Below are 15926 nucleotides of genomic sequence, written 5' to 3' on the forward strand. Positions count from 1 at the left end.
AAATGGCGTTCCTCACGGAACTTTTCCGTCGTAGTATTAGTAGTATTACTTGCGTCATTTGTTTAGTACTTAGTTGAGATTTCTATGCCAAATAACACGCCTCGAATGCATTCTGAGTGGCATGCTCTGGAATATACGTGGCCACAGTCGGAGAAAATTTCTTTGACGAAAAAATCCCCTGACCAGAACGGGAATCTCGGCCATGGTAGCACTCACGAAATATATGGTCCTGTTCCTAATATTGAGGTGCAGTTGGGTTTTTTTTTGTATTCAAAGGCTTATCAAAATTTAAATAATTATTTAACCCTCAAAATACGACGATATCCCGCTGTGCGATTTCTCTCTCGCATTCACCAAACCCGATCGACTGTTTGAAGGAAGAAAAACTCTTCTCTTCCGGCTGCCCATCGTGGCACTCTCGCGCTCATGAGTTACCCTCTCAGCGTCGACTTCTTTGAATCAATGATATGCGTGTGCTCGCTCAGAGGGACCTGCTTTCGTAGCTTAGGTCCCCACAAAGAGGTGTCAACAGAGGCGGATCGCAACCTCACCGAGCTGATCGTTCGCTCACAGTCTAGCCGCAGTTCTTGCCAACGTTGGTTGCGTCCTTCGTTTCTCGCGCGCGTCTGTCTATTTTGCCGTTGTTGTTGTTTTGTTTTGGGAGACTTGAAAATTCGCACGGTGCGCCTTACCTACCCCCCGTAGGACCCCGAAGTTGTTCAGCAGTAGCAACGCGTGTGGTGTCGGCATCGCGGGACTCGAGAGAAGGTGTATTCTTTAATCCGGGTCGGTTGTTGGATTGTGGATTGTGCAATTGGTTGTTGGTTGGGAAGAATATTTGCTCTAGTGGCTCCCCAAAGGTAGTGTTTTCGGTTTGCTCTCATTACTAAAACGGCCGGATACTCGACCGATTCCTTATTTACCCTCGATCGGTGTCACAGGAGACGCAGAGAAGCGGGTACACACTTCGTTACTCCCTGGGTGATTGCAAATTGATACGGGTGTTGTTTTTCGCATATTTTAATTTCGCCGAGCAGTTTTGCGTGGAAACAGCGAAAAGGAAGTCCGCGAAAACACCGAAATGAATTAAATTAGCCAGTCCACGACCAGTACAAGTGAATGTGTGCAACGCGAAAAATTGGCCGCGAGCGACGGAGTGGAAGCAACAACCAAAAAAAAGGAAGCAAGCGAAATTCATTCAACTGAACAACGGTGCGGACAACAAGACGCGGTTCCTTACGAAACGGCCATAGCCATCCGTCTTTGTGTGTGTGTGTGTGTGTGTGAGTATGCGCCTGACCGCGCGGTCCGTTGCACTTCGAAAACATCCGTTTTTTTCTCCTTCGCTGGTTTCTCTGGCTGAGGTCGCAATGAAACGGTGCGAAAGTGGTCCGAAAACAGCAATGTGCGACTACTCCCCGGCGACGACAACGACACTGCCGAAAGGGAACTTGCAACCGCAATCCTCGGGTGCACAAGAAATCAGTTCTGTTTTTTTTTTGTCAGTTGCCGTGACTTCAGCTCCCCAATCCCCGAGTATCTTTCGCGAGGGACCCATAGGGCAGCAGAAACAAGTTGTTTACGAAACAAAAATTCGCGAAAATAAATATAAATACAATAAGTAGAAGAGGAAAAGGCGAAGGCAATCCCCCTTGTTTACCGTTTATGGGCTGGAAATAATTCACTTTCGGTGCCAAAAGTGTGGAAAAATTGCACAGGCTCGTTACGGATGTTACGAAAGGGTTGGGTTGGTCCATAGCGAAGGGAAGCTATTCTCGGTTGTGGTTGTGGAAAGGTTGCGTGATGTAGCGCGCCGTTTGCGGTCTAATCATTGCCTTGTAGTTACAATTATCGTACATTTCTTGTACTAGGTGATGAGTTTTGGTCAAAGCTAGTGAGGAAATGAATGTACACTCGGTTCAAACAAGTGCCGACTACTAGTCGATATAACACAACATATTTTCATTCATACAAATTTAGTAGGTACCAAACACTTATGCCAATGAATAATTCAATCATAAAAATGGGTAGGTTATATCTGTGATATAACCGCAAAGTTGACGTGAGACTACCGTTGGCTTAGTAATTTGTTTGTACAGGGTTTTCCAACTTTAAATTCCGAAAGTAAATTGAAATAAAACACACTTAGAATTCGAATTTCGATGAAACTTTTATTTCAAATTAAAGTTTGGTTTGTGCCATTATGTGTGAAATACAACATCATTCAAATGTCCACCTAGGGCTTCCTCGCACACCTTGATCCGGAACAGGTAATTTTCGATGACTTTTCGGCACATATGGGGCGGTATCTCGGTCATAACTTAACGAATGTTGTCTTTCAAATGTTCAAGAGTTTGCGGAGAGTTGGCATAGACACGGTCTTTCGCATAACCCCACAAAAAAAGTCTAGCGGGTTCAAATCGCATGATCTGGACGGCCAATTGGCATCACCAAAACGCGAAATTATGCGTCCCTCAAATTTCGTTCGCAATATGGCCATGTTCGGTCGTGTTGTGTGGCACGTGGCGCTGTCCTGCTGAAACCACATGTCATCCGTATCCATATCTTCAATTTGTGGCAAAAAAATCGGTTAACATGCGGCCATAGCGCTCACCATTCACAGTTACCGTCTCGCCGTCCTCAGTTTCAATGAAATACGGCCCGATGACTCCACCAGACTATAATGCGCAGAAAACAGTGACTTTTGGCAGATACAATGGCCTCTCAACAATCACGTGTGGATTTGGGTGTTCACATAGCCACCGAGCTCGAAATGTGCCTCATCGCTGAAGAAAATTTGATGCGAAAATTCAGCATTTTGCTGCTGTTGTTCGTTCACCCAATCGACGTATGCCCGACCCATTCCATGGTCACCACTCTCGAATTTTTGTACCAGTTGGACTTTATATGGATGTAGGTGCAAGTCCAAATGCAAAATTCGCCACAATGATGTGTTTGACAAGCCCAATTGCTGAGCACGCCGTGGAATCGAAACATTCAGGTCATCCTCCACACTGGCAGCAACAGCAGCAGTATTTTCGGCCGAACGCACATTACGATGATGCACAGGTTTCACAATATCCGCTACGGATCCAGTTTGTTCGAATTTACGCACTACATTAGCGATTGTGTGCTCTGTAGGCCGTCCATGACGACCAAAATCCGTCCGTAATGCTCGAAAAACATTTGCCGGTTTTGACGTAGGATTACGTCTTTCGGGAACATATTGGGGTACAAATTGAAAATCGAAAATCGAGCACATCGTGAAAATTGTCCAATTTCAAACGAATATTGCTCAGTCATTTAATGATGGATTGATGAATTTTTTGCGTCAATCGATTCTGGCACTCCATAACAATTTTTCATATTGAAGAAAATGATATATGTCATGAAACTAACTATCGAACTATTGAAAAATCTCAACCCCTATCCTAACGGAAATACTCTCTTTTGGTTGGTTGAAATTGACGATACATGTGACGGTTCCCTAACAGAGACATCAAAACCAAGCAACCTGGGGGTAATCAGCATTGCAAATACATGAAAGAAGGGGGAACTTTTACTCCCACCGAAATGTGTTCCCTAACAGAGACATCAAAACCAAGCTAGCTGGAGAAAATCGACATTGCAAATACATGAAAGTAGGGGAAACTTTTATTCCCACCGTGAAGTGTTCCCTAACAGAGATTTTGCCAAGGTGCCTGAGTGAACTCAGCATTGCCAATATATGCAAGTCGGGGGCATTTTTATATTCCAAGTTGGGTGACTAATTCTAGCAAATAAAATTTAAATCTGGAACTTTAGAGTTGGTTGCTTCGTGAAATTTCATATCAATGACCGATCGTGTATTGTGAAAAATTTAGCACAAGTGTAAGTGTAAAATTGTTGTGTTCAAAATCACTTGGTATATGAAACGATTTATTTCAATTTTCATAAATAAAAACCAAGGTGTGTTCCGGCTCGAGAACGGGTCGTTCGGTTTAAGCTGTCTGTTTTGTTATGTTCATTTTCACTCAAGAAAAGTTTATACGACGAGAAAAATTGGAAAAGTGAAGAAATATTAGAAAATGTGATTTCCCACATGCTCTATATATAGTATAGGTGTTGGTGTTGTTAGTCCAATTAAAATTCGCATTGGGTTGAATAAACATTCAGAAACTAAAAATTATAAAAGAAAATTACCTTTTCCATTTCAAATATTTTTCTCTACATTAAAGTAATATGTTTTTACTGATGTGAAAAATTGATAATTGTGTTCGGTATTGGTAATTAATTATTATAAATTAGTGAGTCTTTTTTTTCATCCATACATAACACAGGCGGCATCTAATCTAGGATCACAGAGGGCGGTTTTCATCATATCTCGTTCCACTTCAGCATCTTTTATGTGATACGTACTATCCAACGACTGTTTGCCATCCTTCTGTCATCATCACTCGGTAAACACTGGTGGAGTGAACAAACAATACCGAACAACCAAACAAAACGGCTCTTTTCAGGGCCACCAAATCATTATCAAAGAGTTTTCTGATGTTAATTTTCCAGCATATGAAAAATCAACAGATAGACTAACGGAATCCTACGTCAATTATGCGGTCGTGTTTCGGACACAACCCTCCTGTGACTTTTTCATCATTTTTATAGTATAATTTAACAAAATAACACGTTGTGCGATGCTAAAACGATCCATATTGTAAAATGGCAGACATTCAACTAACGATATGACACTTTGGTTGACAGCTATGTCAAACGGTTGTCAGCGCAGGGCTGTATATTTTCGGAAGCCCGAAATGGAAAACCCTGTATTGGTTAAATTTTTGATTGAATGAAACAGTTTCGTTTTTGACGTAGAACTACGTCTTTCGTTAAGGGTGTCAAATCAGAAAACAGGTCACGTTTTTATGAAAAAAAGTTAACGTTAATAACTATTTTTGCCGCGAACGGATTTAGACGATTTACATACCAAACGAATTGGAAATTCCCTAAGATTTGTTTTTATGATATATATAACAATCCCCTGATGTGTAAACGGTTCAAATTGATGAAAACTAGAAGCATTTCCATTTTCCCATACATTTGTTCTGCTCATTTGTGAGCTCCCCTACCCATTCCATCTATAAACGAGCAATTTATCGGCGACCAACGAAGGGGAATGATTCAAAGTCACCGTGAACAAAGAAGTGAAGAAGAAGAAGAACGAAGGGGAATATTTGCCTGGAGCATAAATATTGGATCTTGTTGAGGCAAACTTTCAGTATCGTTCTAGATACGAAGCAATGAACATCGCTTGTTCTCCTTCGACATCATAAGTCTTCGTTTCGGATTGACCTGTGGACGCGACAAACTACTTTCGCGCTGATGTTTCTGGCATTGCAATCATTACATCAACCTGACGCCATTCCATTAAGGAACTACACAATTGTGTGGGGAATCATCAAACTAGACTGTCAACGACTCACAAATAAAATTGTTCAGGAATATCGTGTGTCATTTCGTTTCGCATGACAATAACAAAACTATATCCACCAAGGATGACAGCTAAGCTAATCGGGACCGGAAATATTAATAGAAATGGCTTCTGTTGAGAAGAGCGCAGAGCGTAGATAAGAGTGTGTGTAAAATAATATCCAAAGTTATTAACAAGCGTAGTTCTACGTCCACAAAATGGTCGTGTCCACAACTTCCTATAATTTTTTCTTACAGAAAAGCCTATCTCAATGAATATAATTTTTTTTACCAATACTCGATGGTAAATTGTTTGTCAAGATCAGTGGAGGCGTATCGATGTACATTTCAAACTCGCTAAAATTCAAAGAGTTATCAAATAAAACATGTAGCGATAACTGGTTTTTAGCTGTAGAAGTTTAAGGTAACACAATAGCTGGAATTTACGCTAAAATATACCATTCACCCAGTAGCAGCGACAAGAACTTCTTACTATTTCTGGAAGCTGTATGGCTACAACAAATTCTATTACATGAACAAAAACGAATAGTCATCACTGATGATTTCAACATAGGCTGGGCAGAGCATACAAAATACGCCGATTTCAAAGCAACCACTCAAGCCACCGAATTCAAACAAAAAGTTATCGATCACACCAGAGTTACAGGAACAACATCGACGACCATTGATCTGATTTTTACCAACTTTGACGATGGCGTGGTTGAAATTCTTAATGATAGCAAAATTTCGAATCATGAAACAATCGGCATAATTTCGAATACTTTTGATGTTGATATATCTGAAGTAAGACAGAATAAACCGTATAAATGTTGGTAGAATTATTCGAAACTTGCATTGCAATCTGTTTAAATCAGTGATTTTCAACCGGTGGGGAATTTGGCCATTCAAAGGGGGGAATTGTGGAAGGGAATATTGCACATTTGTTCGCTTTGAAGATGACAATGATTACCAAAAATTGCCACAAAATTTTATTGGATACGCTAAAATTTGCGATCCTCGGCAAACTTTTCCAAATCTGAAATGTAATGTTCAATTGGACAACTTCGCAATGTTTGAAAGACTTTCGTCAGTGAGTGTGAATGATGAACGACAGACAACGAAACAATACAGAAGACCATATAAAAGGAATTTGTACAACATTTGTCAAGACTTTTTACAAGTTAAACTTGAAACATGTTTTCCTTATATCAAAGAATAAATTTAAACATTGATTGAAATGCCTTCCGACTGGCAGTGACGAAAATTTTGGATCATTTTTAGAACAAACTCATCGATCTACAAATGATCGGAAATGATAAGCGGAAAAGGCGTTACGAGTGTTGATGTCTTTTGCGTAGAATTTATGTGAATCTGGATTTCCTACAATGCTGCTGATGGGAACAAAACCGTAACAGAGTGGATATCGAAGACATGAGGTGTGCTTTTGGACGCTTTCAAGAATTACGATGTTGGCGGAAAACGTTCAGGCGCAGGTGTCATACTGACTTGTCCAGCTTTATATACCTTTTTTGTAATCAGATACAAGTATAAAATTTAATTTGTTACGAATATATATTGAAAACCGTTTGTATTCTTACATTATTTCACTGATATGCTACAGACTTTCTAACAAAATACTGATAGGGGTGAAGCACTGGGATTAATTTTCGTAAAGGGGGGAATTGAGCAGAAAAGGTTGGAAACCCCTGGTTTAAATGTACGAACTAATTCCCATCGAAGAACAAATATCTCTTCATGGTATAGCCAAGAATCTAGAAGAAGCACTCTGCTCTTCAATGGAACAGATAGTGACAGATAGAATATCCGGCAAATTGCATCAATCCAAGACAGTTGGAATTCATCTGAAAGAAGCGTGATAATTATCTGATAACAGCGAAACGTACCAAGAACATTGAACACTGGAATGCGTACAGGATATGAAGAAATATCTACGAACGTAACTTGAGAACTCTAAAAATATATTTTTTCAGAATGAAATAAGAACAATTCAGCATGATCCGAGAAATATGTGTAAAAAATTAAATTGTTGTGTAATCCGGGTAGTAGTAACGACATTGGCATAGTATTTTACGGCGATACGGACAGTGACAACAAAACAGCAGATAGACTCAATAAATATTTCATGTCAAGTGTAGAAGAAACTCCTCAAAGTATTGTTTCTCCACTGAATCAGCTAAATTTTAGATTCCCAAGCCTGTCAGCACAAATGAGATACTTCAAAACCATTAACATGGAAACACTGAATGGTGATGAAGTTAAAAAATTGAGCAGGAGTTGAAGAAGTTAGCAAAAGAGTACTAGTAGATGCTTTTGATATTATCAAGCAGCTCCTATTCTACATAGTAAATGAATTGATGCTCCGAGGCGAATGCCCGCACAGTTGGAAGAAATCTGTTGTCGTGCCTATCCCCAAAAATCCGAAATGGTCGAAAACAGAAGACCGGGGACCAGTTAACATGTTTCCAATGTACGAGAAAATTCTAGAGATAGTGATCAAAGAACAACTTTTGGAATATGTAACGAAAAATGGAATTCTGGTTGGTGAACAATCTGGGTTGAGAAAACACCATTCACGTGAAACGGCACTCAATTTGTTGCTACTGAAATGGAAACAGGCTATAGAGGAAAAGAAAGTAGTTTTGGCTGTATTTATTGATTTGAAAAGGGCTTTCGAGACAATTGTTCGGAGGAAACTAGTCCAATTACTTTCCAATTATGGTGTGTCACGATCTGTAATAGAATGGTTTGAAAGCTACCTCTACGAGCGAACACAGATAATTCTTTACAGAGACTGTAAGTCTGCAGCGGAACCAGTGAATCTGGGTGTGCCTCGAGGAAGTGTTCTGGTGCCATTGTTGTTCTTGCTGTATACCAGTGATATCAAACAGGTTTTAAATTATAGTGACGCGAACTTGTTCGCTGAGGACACGGTGATATTCGTTGTAGCAGATACCTTGCAAGACTGTTATAGAAATGTGAACCATGAACTACAGCATCTAGATGACTGGCTGAAATGGAAAAGACTAAAGGTGAACATAAATAAAACAAAATACATGGTAGTATCGACACGTATTATAGACAGTAGCGGTTTTGATATAAATATAGATGGACAATCTGTGGAGAGGGAATCATCATATCGAATATCTTGGCGTTGTTTTGGACCAAACGCTGCACTTTGTCGAACATATAAATTAAACCATAAAGAAAGCAGCTCAAAAATATAGAGTGTTTTGTAGGATAAATCGATTTTTGACCTTTGAGAGTAAGCTGATGATCTACAAATCATTGATTGCTCCACATTCTCATTATTGTGCATCCGCGTTGTTTCTAGCAAACAAGAGACAAGTGAAGCGGATGCAAATTTTACGGATATTGAGAAGCGATAGACTAACTCCATGAAGATTTTTGTCAGAATGCCTACCATGGATATCAGTCGGCCAGTGTATTAAATACTGCACGCTCACGTTAATATTCAAGATGACCAACGGTTTGACACCGAATTTTACGAATTTACGAAACACAATAATTCATGGAAGAGATATACACTAGTATAACACAAGGGGAGCAAGTGACCTCAGAACTCTGAACTTCCGGATGTCCTGTACCCAAAATTGTATGTTTTACAAAGGTTATAAACTTTACAACTCACTGCCAAATGAAGTTAAAACAGCAACAAGCCTCAGAATATTCCGAAACATATGTAAAGAATTTTTGAAGAATGATCCAGATTTGTGAACTGTTTGCATGCATGTTGTTATGACGGATATATTATTGTCTTTTTATGTTGAATGTTTTCTGTTCTTTCTTTTTGTCTAAATACAATAACAATGATGGTATTGAGTTTGTTTTAAGTTTTTTTGATAGTAAGACTCGTAAATTCATTTGTTAAATAAATGGTTAAAACGAGTGTTTTCTGAGTTGCAGATCTGATTGCGAGTTCCAGTGGAAATGTTATCCTTAGAATATGAAGGGCCTGAAGTGTTGGCTTGAATTAGGCTTGTGGATGCTCAGCTGTCTGGCATGCATTAGCAGACCGTTATCGAGAATCTAGTCAAGCGGGAATTCTCTTGTAAACTCACGGCTGATATGGACATAGATATTAGGTTCAATTCCCGATCGGTCAAGGATTTTTTCGGGCTGGAATTTTTTTTGACATGCCATGGAATAAAAAAGCTCGCGTGTTGCCTTATAAAGTTCATCAATTTAGAGTTTATGTCTGTCTGTAGCACGACCAGTCCGTTTTATTTTTATTTTATCTTTTTTACTGGTTCGGATTGATAATACAAAAGTAAATTCTTATGACTAATTATCTTAAAGATAACTCGTCCGGCTTAAATCTTTGTAGGGGAATGAGGTGGAACCATCATTATTAGAAATCAGTCGAATTCAACGTATTTGCTTTGTAAGTAAATAATTTAAACAAATGCCAGGTAACACCAATTCATGCATTATAATAGATTATGTTCTTCGTTACAAGTAAATTTGACAGTATTTTGCCTTATCATCACACGGAATGCGTAGAAATTCAGTGAGCAGAGAATAGGGATGTTAGGGAAACATATTCCGGTTTGCACAAAGGCTTGTGAGTACAAAAGTAAAGAGAAAAAAAAAATGTCTTGTTGTACTACGTGATTTCTTGGAAAACCCGTGCGGCAAATTATGGTGTTTTTTTACCTGAGATCGGATAGTGACCTTTCAGACATTAATCGGCTTTGTTGGAAGAAACAATGTTGCTGAAGTTGTTTTTATTTTTGATCAATTCTTCAACGTGAAAGGTGCGAACTGTTCTTAAAACTCTAGTTAATTGAGGTGAAACAAAGTAAGCTAAATTTATGAAAAATGTGAAATTTTTTTCGATGCTGAGTTGAAACACATTGAATAATGGAAGGCTGTTCTAGGAGAAACACAATAGAATGTATGGATAGTATTGACGTTCATTCCTGAATGGTCAGCTTTTCAAAGTAGCATTAGTGAAAAAATTCCAGCTCAAATAAATGAATTTATTTTGTTTGATAAGTGAACAATGATTGATAAAGTTATAATTCATTAGATAAGGTTGTGTAACAATGAATTCGTGCCAGTTGCAAATCGGAATGTGAAGATGTTTACAGAGATGGAAAACAAACTTTTAAAGTGTAAGAATTCGTGAAGCTAATCAGCAATTCCACGCCAAATCAGCGGGTCGTTGCCCCGATACTCACCATTTTTTTATAGCTTCATTATCAGATCTATATATATAAAAATGGAGTGATGTCTGTCTGTCTGTCTGATTCTTATAGACTCGGAAACTACTGAACCGATCGACATGAAAATGTAGGGGTTTTTGGGGCCGGGGAAGGTTTTCGTGATATTTTGAGACCCCTCCCCCCTCTCTAAGGGGGGGCTGCCATACAAATGAAACACAAATTTCTGCATTACTCGGAAATTAACCAAGCAAACGAAACCAAAGTTGGCATGTGAAAGTTTTAGGGTGCAATAAATGTTTCTATGATGGTTAGACAGTCCTTCCCCCACTCAAAGGGGGGGGCTGCCATACAAATGAAACAAAATTTCTGCTTTACTCGAGAATTAATCAAGCAAATGAAACCAAATTTGGCATGTGGAGGTTTTAGGATGCAATAAATGTTTCTATGGTGTTAAGATACTCCTTCCCCCTCTCTTAGAGGGGGCTGCCATACAAATGAAACACAATTTTTTGCATTACTCGGAAATTAACCAAGCAAACGAAACCAAAGTTGGCATGTGAAAGTTTTAGGGTGCAATAAATGTTTCTATGATGGTTAGACAGTCCTTCCCCCACTCAAAGGGGGGACTGCCATACAAATGAAACACAAATTTCTGCATTACTCGAGAATTAATCAAGCAAATGAAACCAAATTTGGCATGTGGAGGTTTTAGGATGCAATAAATGTTTCTATGGTGTTAAGATACTCCTTCCCCCTCTCTTAGAGGGGGCTGCCGTACAAATGAAACCCAAATTTTTGCATTACCCGAGAATTAATCAAGCAAATTAAACCAAATTAGGCATATGGAAACTTTAGGGTGCAATGAATGTTTCTATGGTGGTTAGATACCCCTCCCCCCTCTCTTAGGGGTGGCTGCCATACAAATAAAACACAAATTTCTGCATTACTCGAGAATTAATCAAGTAAATGGGCGGGACGAAGTTTGCCGGGTTAGCTAGTGACCAATAAAAATAACATGGGGACATGTTTTGAGTTATCAAAACTTATTATAGTGAACTTAATTTTTCAGTAGGATTTTGTAACGTTGTAATTAAAATGTTATTTTTCCCTAAACAGTTAATTAAATTTCCAATAATTCCGAGGTATGATTTTTTCGAAAAAAAAGGTCAATTGGATACGCCCTTACAAAAATCATTAGTAATCAAAATTGGTCATTCAAAAATGAAAATTTTGATTTTGAACAGTAGCAACCAGATATTAAAAAAATAGAAGGGTGATGCCCAAGACTCGACCGCATTGTTAACGTAGGACTACAAAATTATTGCTGGCGAGGGCAAGCGTTGCGGAGCTTTCGCCGAAGAACACAGCTCTCATCCCAGGAAAATACCGTTATTTCGTCCGGCTTGAAATTTAACCCGGAAACAATGCACAGCATTCTCTACGTTTTTCATTGTTCATGTGGCAATAACTTGTTCTGTCTGAAGCTTCGAAAAATTCTCCCAACTTCGAGAAGTTAAACGTGTTGCCTACCGTGCACGAAATACGTTTGGAGTGCAAAGCATCATCGAAACCACTTAGACCCCTCTCGACGAAATCCCCAATAAATCAAACGCGAGAGCCGATTGCTAAAAGCAACACTGCACTTTGACGACGCTTTCAACCCGGAAACAATGCTCGAGTGTACGGAAATTAAATGATCGATCGGAAAAAGTCACCAATAAGCCTCCTGCTTCCTCCTTTTCTGACATAAAAGTTATAATAATTAAAATCAAATTAACTTCTAGGGACTTTAAAAGGACCGATGGATAGTTTTGTAAAGACAGGTAAAGATTATTGATTGATGATCCATTCTTGTCCTCACGGGAGCAATACGGAAGGAATTCGTTTCCTCATACACGTTTCACAACTATAAAACCAGATGGAAAAACTCTCACTCCTTTGCTAAATTAACGTCAATTTCACATAATTTACAATAAGTTTCTGATTCGGAGGTTATCTTTAGTTCTCAATCAGTTCAAATAACCCATTCGGGATGATGTCGACCAAGCTGTGTCATGTTGTAGTGTGTATCTCGTTCTACGCAGAGGATACTGCTCGTTTAAGCACTTCAAATCACTCATACTGCTTGTAAGCTGTATCTACTATTCGTACGATCCCTCCTCATAAGTTCTTGATAGGGTTTTGAACTGATAAACTAACTGACCAGACTAGAATCTGAGTCCCTTGTTCATTAAACCATGCCATGACTTTTCGGATGTTATGAATTGATACCAATTTACCCAATTATCACAATGTTTTTGATGCCAAAACAAAAGTAAATGATTCTAAAGTACTTCGTTGCACTTCTGACTGTTCATCTCGGGAAACTCAGAAAAACTGTGTGGTTCTATAGTTATGAAACGCAGTGTAGTAATGCAGCAATGCTCTGTTCATCGCGAACACTATCGCCACAGTGACACATTCGATCACGGACGATTAAATATTCGCTCCAACGGCACCATTATTGCACATTTTTTAACCATTCCAATTTACATTTAGTGACGCGTAACACAACAGGGTTGTACAGGGTCGCGTCAAAGCGTCTGTTTTGGCGTGGAATTGCTCTATATTTTGTGTCTATCTGATAGTACCGTACATGTTAAAAGGATTTTTTTTTGCTCCGAACAATATGTGGACAACGGAAAAATCACGATTCCGTATTAAAACCATAAAAGTTATGATGATTGTCAAACAGAACTTGGATTTGAAATGTGATAAATTGAATGATTAAACTTCCAAAAAATCATAGCATCCTTCACGCAATAGTAGTAGTGATCGCTTCATACTGAGCCGATTGCGTTTGTTCTGTCGCGCTCGAAAATGCAGAAAAGTTCAGATGCGGCGAGTTCAGATGAAAGGTTTGAGCCGGATAGTCATAACTGTGAAATGGGAAATAATAAAAAAAACCTTAATATTTTTTTTGAGATTGTCTACATGTTCTTTGATCAGTTGGAACAGACGGACAAGACACCACTGTGTTTTATACTTGGTTTCATTCACTCAATGAAATTTTTCGAAAAATATTAAAAGTTATTTTTTTTGGTTACGTATCCCCTTATTATTCCTGAACTATTTGGTCAGCTTACAGAGCAGGGAGGGGTGTCATACCATCATAGGAACATTTAATGTACAGTAGAATCCTTACATTCCAATAATGGTTCTATTTGCTCTATTATTTCTCGAGATAGAAATTTGTGTTTTGTTTGTATGGAAACCCCAACTCCCTCTCTTTCTGAGGAGGAAGGTATTTCAATTAATCATAGAAACATTTTTCGTCCCTAGAAACATGCCAAATTTGGCTTCATTTGCTTTATTAGTTCTCGAGTTATGCATAAATTTCTGTTTCATTCGTATGACATCCCCCATTTAGAGAGCGGGAAGGAAAATCTAACCATCATAGGAACATTCATAAACCCCTAGAACCTACACATGCCAAATTTGGCTGCATTTGCCTTATTAGTTCTCGAGTTATGCAAAAATTTGTGTTTAATTTGTATGGGAGACAATCATATAACTCTTGGACATTTTGTCTTTCGAATAAAGTGGTTATCACATCACTCCGTTCAGTCGGCAAAGAGGTATTAACGTTCAAAACCTTGCACTCCAGCGTCACTCTCTCGTTTTCGATACTTTGAACTTACACCCCGGTACAGAAATGAAAGACGTAGTCCTACGTCAAAAAGTTTTAGTTTATCATAAGGGCGTCTTCAGTTCAGTATCTTTTTTTTTTTTTTTTTTTTCTCTATTATATAGTGACTTTCAACACATTTCGGCTGGTTCGTCACTTTTACTTCCATTTTTGGAAGAATGTCGGGAGTGAGAATTGAACTCGTGATATCTGCGTGAGAGGTATGGATGTTGCCACTACGCCAGATCGCCTCCTCAGTTCAGTATCTAAAATTGGTATATACGGCGAAATGGACAGAAAAACGATCTTCAGAGCAGACCTGATGAACAGATTCGAACAGAAGTTTCGAAGGAAAATTCGATTGCACTTTTTGGAAAGCTTATCCAAGAGGTTTCGTACCTCTTCCAACCCTATTTTTTGCAACCAACGGGTTTTCCCCTTGCTTGTTTGATCTACCAAACACCATTCAAAAAAGCCTGACTCGTTTCTTCAATTACAACCTGCAATATTTCACTGCAAGAGGTCTAATATCTCACTTCACTCCGCCGCCGAGGAGCCGAAGGATACCCAGCTGCATGCGTTCAAAGCGTTCAAAGCCGTACCTCTGTGCCGGTACGAATCGCGCGCGCTTGACATGCCTGGATGGACGCTCCCAAGTGCAAACGGGTATCGTACCGCGACTGTTTCTCGTCCCTAGCTCCGTTCCCCCCGCCTCCCACTCCCTCTTTGGGATCCGGCTTGAACCTTGCTTGCAAAAGCTCGTATATCACCTGTTTGAATCTTGTTAGATGCTTTTTGCTCCCTCTCATTGCTCAACCCATCCACCAAGCGAGCAGCCGCAGTCGCGGTTTTGTGAATGAGAATGCCTCTCGATACCGGAGCCGCGTTTCCCTTCCCATTCCGAGAAGAGCATTTATAAATTACTACACACATAGCCACCATCGCATCGAAGCGGGGCTGTGTTGTCATTCTGCTTCTTTCGCGGTTTTTTTCCTTCTCGTTTCGAGAGTGTTTTTTTTTGCTATCCGCGCGGAGTGGAGCGCCATCCCTTGGCCGACTTGTGCAGCTGGTGGCTGTCACTGTCAGTAATAATACTAGCGCAATCACACACACACAAAACTAACTCTGCTGTTATTGACTCCAAATCCACATTGTAGTAAAGTACCGAGAAAATAATAATTGATTCAATTATACTCAAAATTGTTGTTGTTATTGTTGTATGAATTAATCAATTCGGCGCAAACTCCTCGGCGAAAACAATTGCAACACCCGACGATTGGCAAGTTTTTCCAAGTCTCCACACCGCGCTGAGATCATGCCCGAGAGAGTTGTTTTGTTACATATTTTCCTCCCACAGTTCCTGATTGGGTCCCAACATCTGTTTCGGTGTGTATAGCTTTTCCCACCATCTATGAATAATAGAAGTCAGTGAGTGAGTGAAGTGATCCGTTTTTGCGTGGAGAAGTGTGTCTACTGCTTGAAAAAAAAAGTATCAAATTGCTGAAACCATTGGCATTGGCAGCTGTCAGGCGGAAACTCTGCGTCGGAATCGACCCCCAGAAGGCATATGGTGGAATGGTAAGTAGAACCAACCCGACAGCACGTGC

The 15926-nt window shown here is 39.5% G+C and overlaps 1 protein-coding gene across 4 annotated transcripts in view; it reads left to right on the top strand.

Annotated features, from left to right (window-relative positions):
- Positions 1-557: 557 nt before the first annotated feature.
- Positions 558-15926, top strand: part of LOC129762828 (dual specificity protein kinase pyk3-like) — a 151960-nt gene continuing 136591 nt past the window's right edge. The window contains exons 1-2 of one of the 4 annotated variants that reach the window (XM_055761380.1): positions 558-958; positions 15677-15897. The gene's annotated coding sequence lies outside the window, so the exon portion shown is untranslated. Of the gene's footprint in view, positions 959-1022; positions 1280-8455; positions 8496-15676; positions 15898-15926 lie in introns of those variants that run through there. The other 3 variants (XM_055761378.1, XM_055761383.1, XM_055761381.1) reach the window with 3 other exon arrangements.

This window comes from Toxorhynchites rutilus, chromosome 1, assembly GCF_029784135.1.
Source record: "Toxorhynchites rutilus septentrionalis strain SRP chromosome 1, ASM2978413v1, whole genome shotgun sequence".
Lineage (NCBI taxonomy): Eukaryota > Metazoa > Arthropoda > Insecta > Diptera > Culicidae > Toxorhynchites > Toxorhynchites rutilus.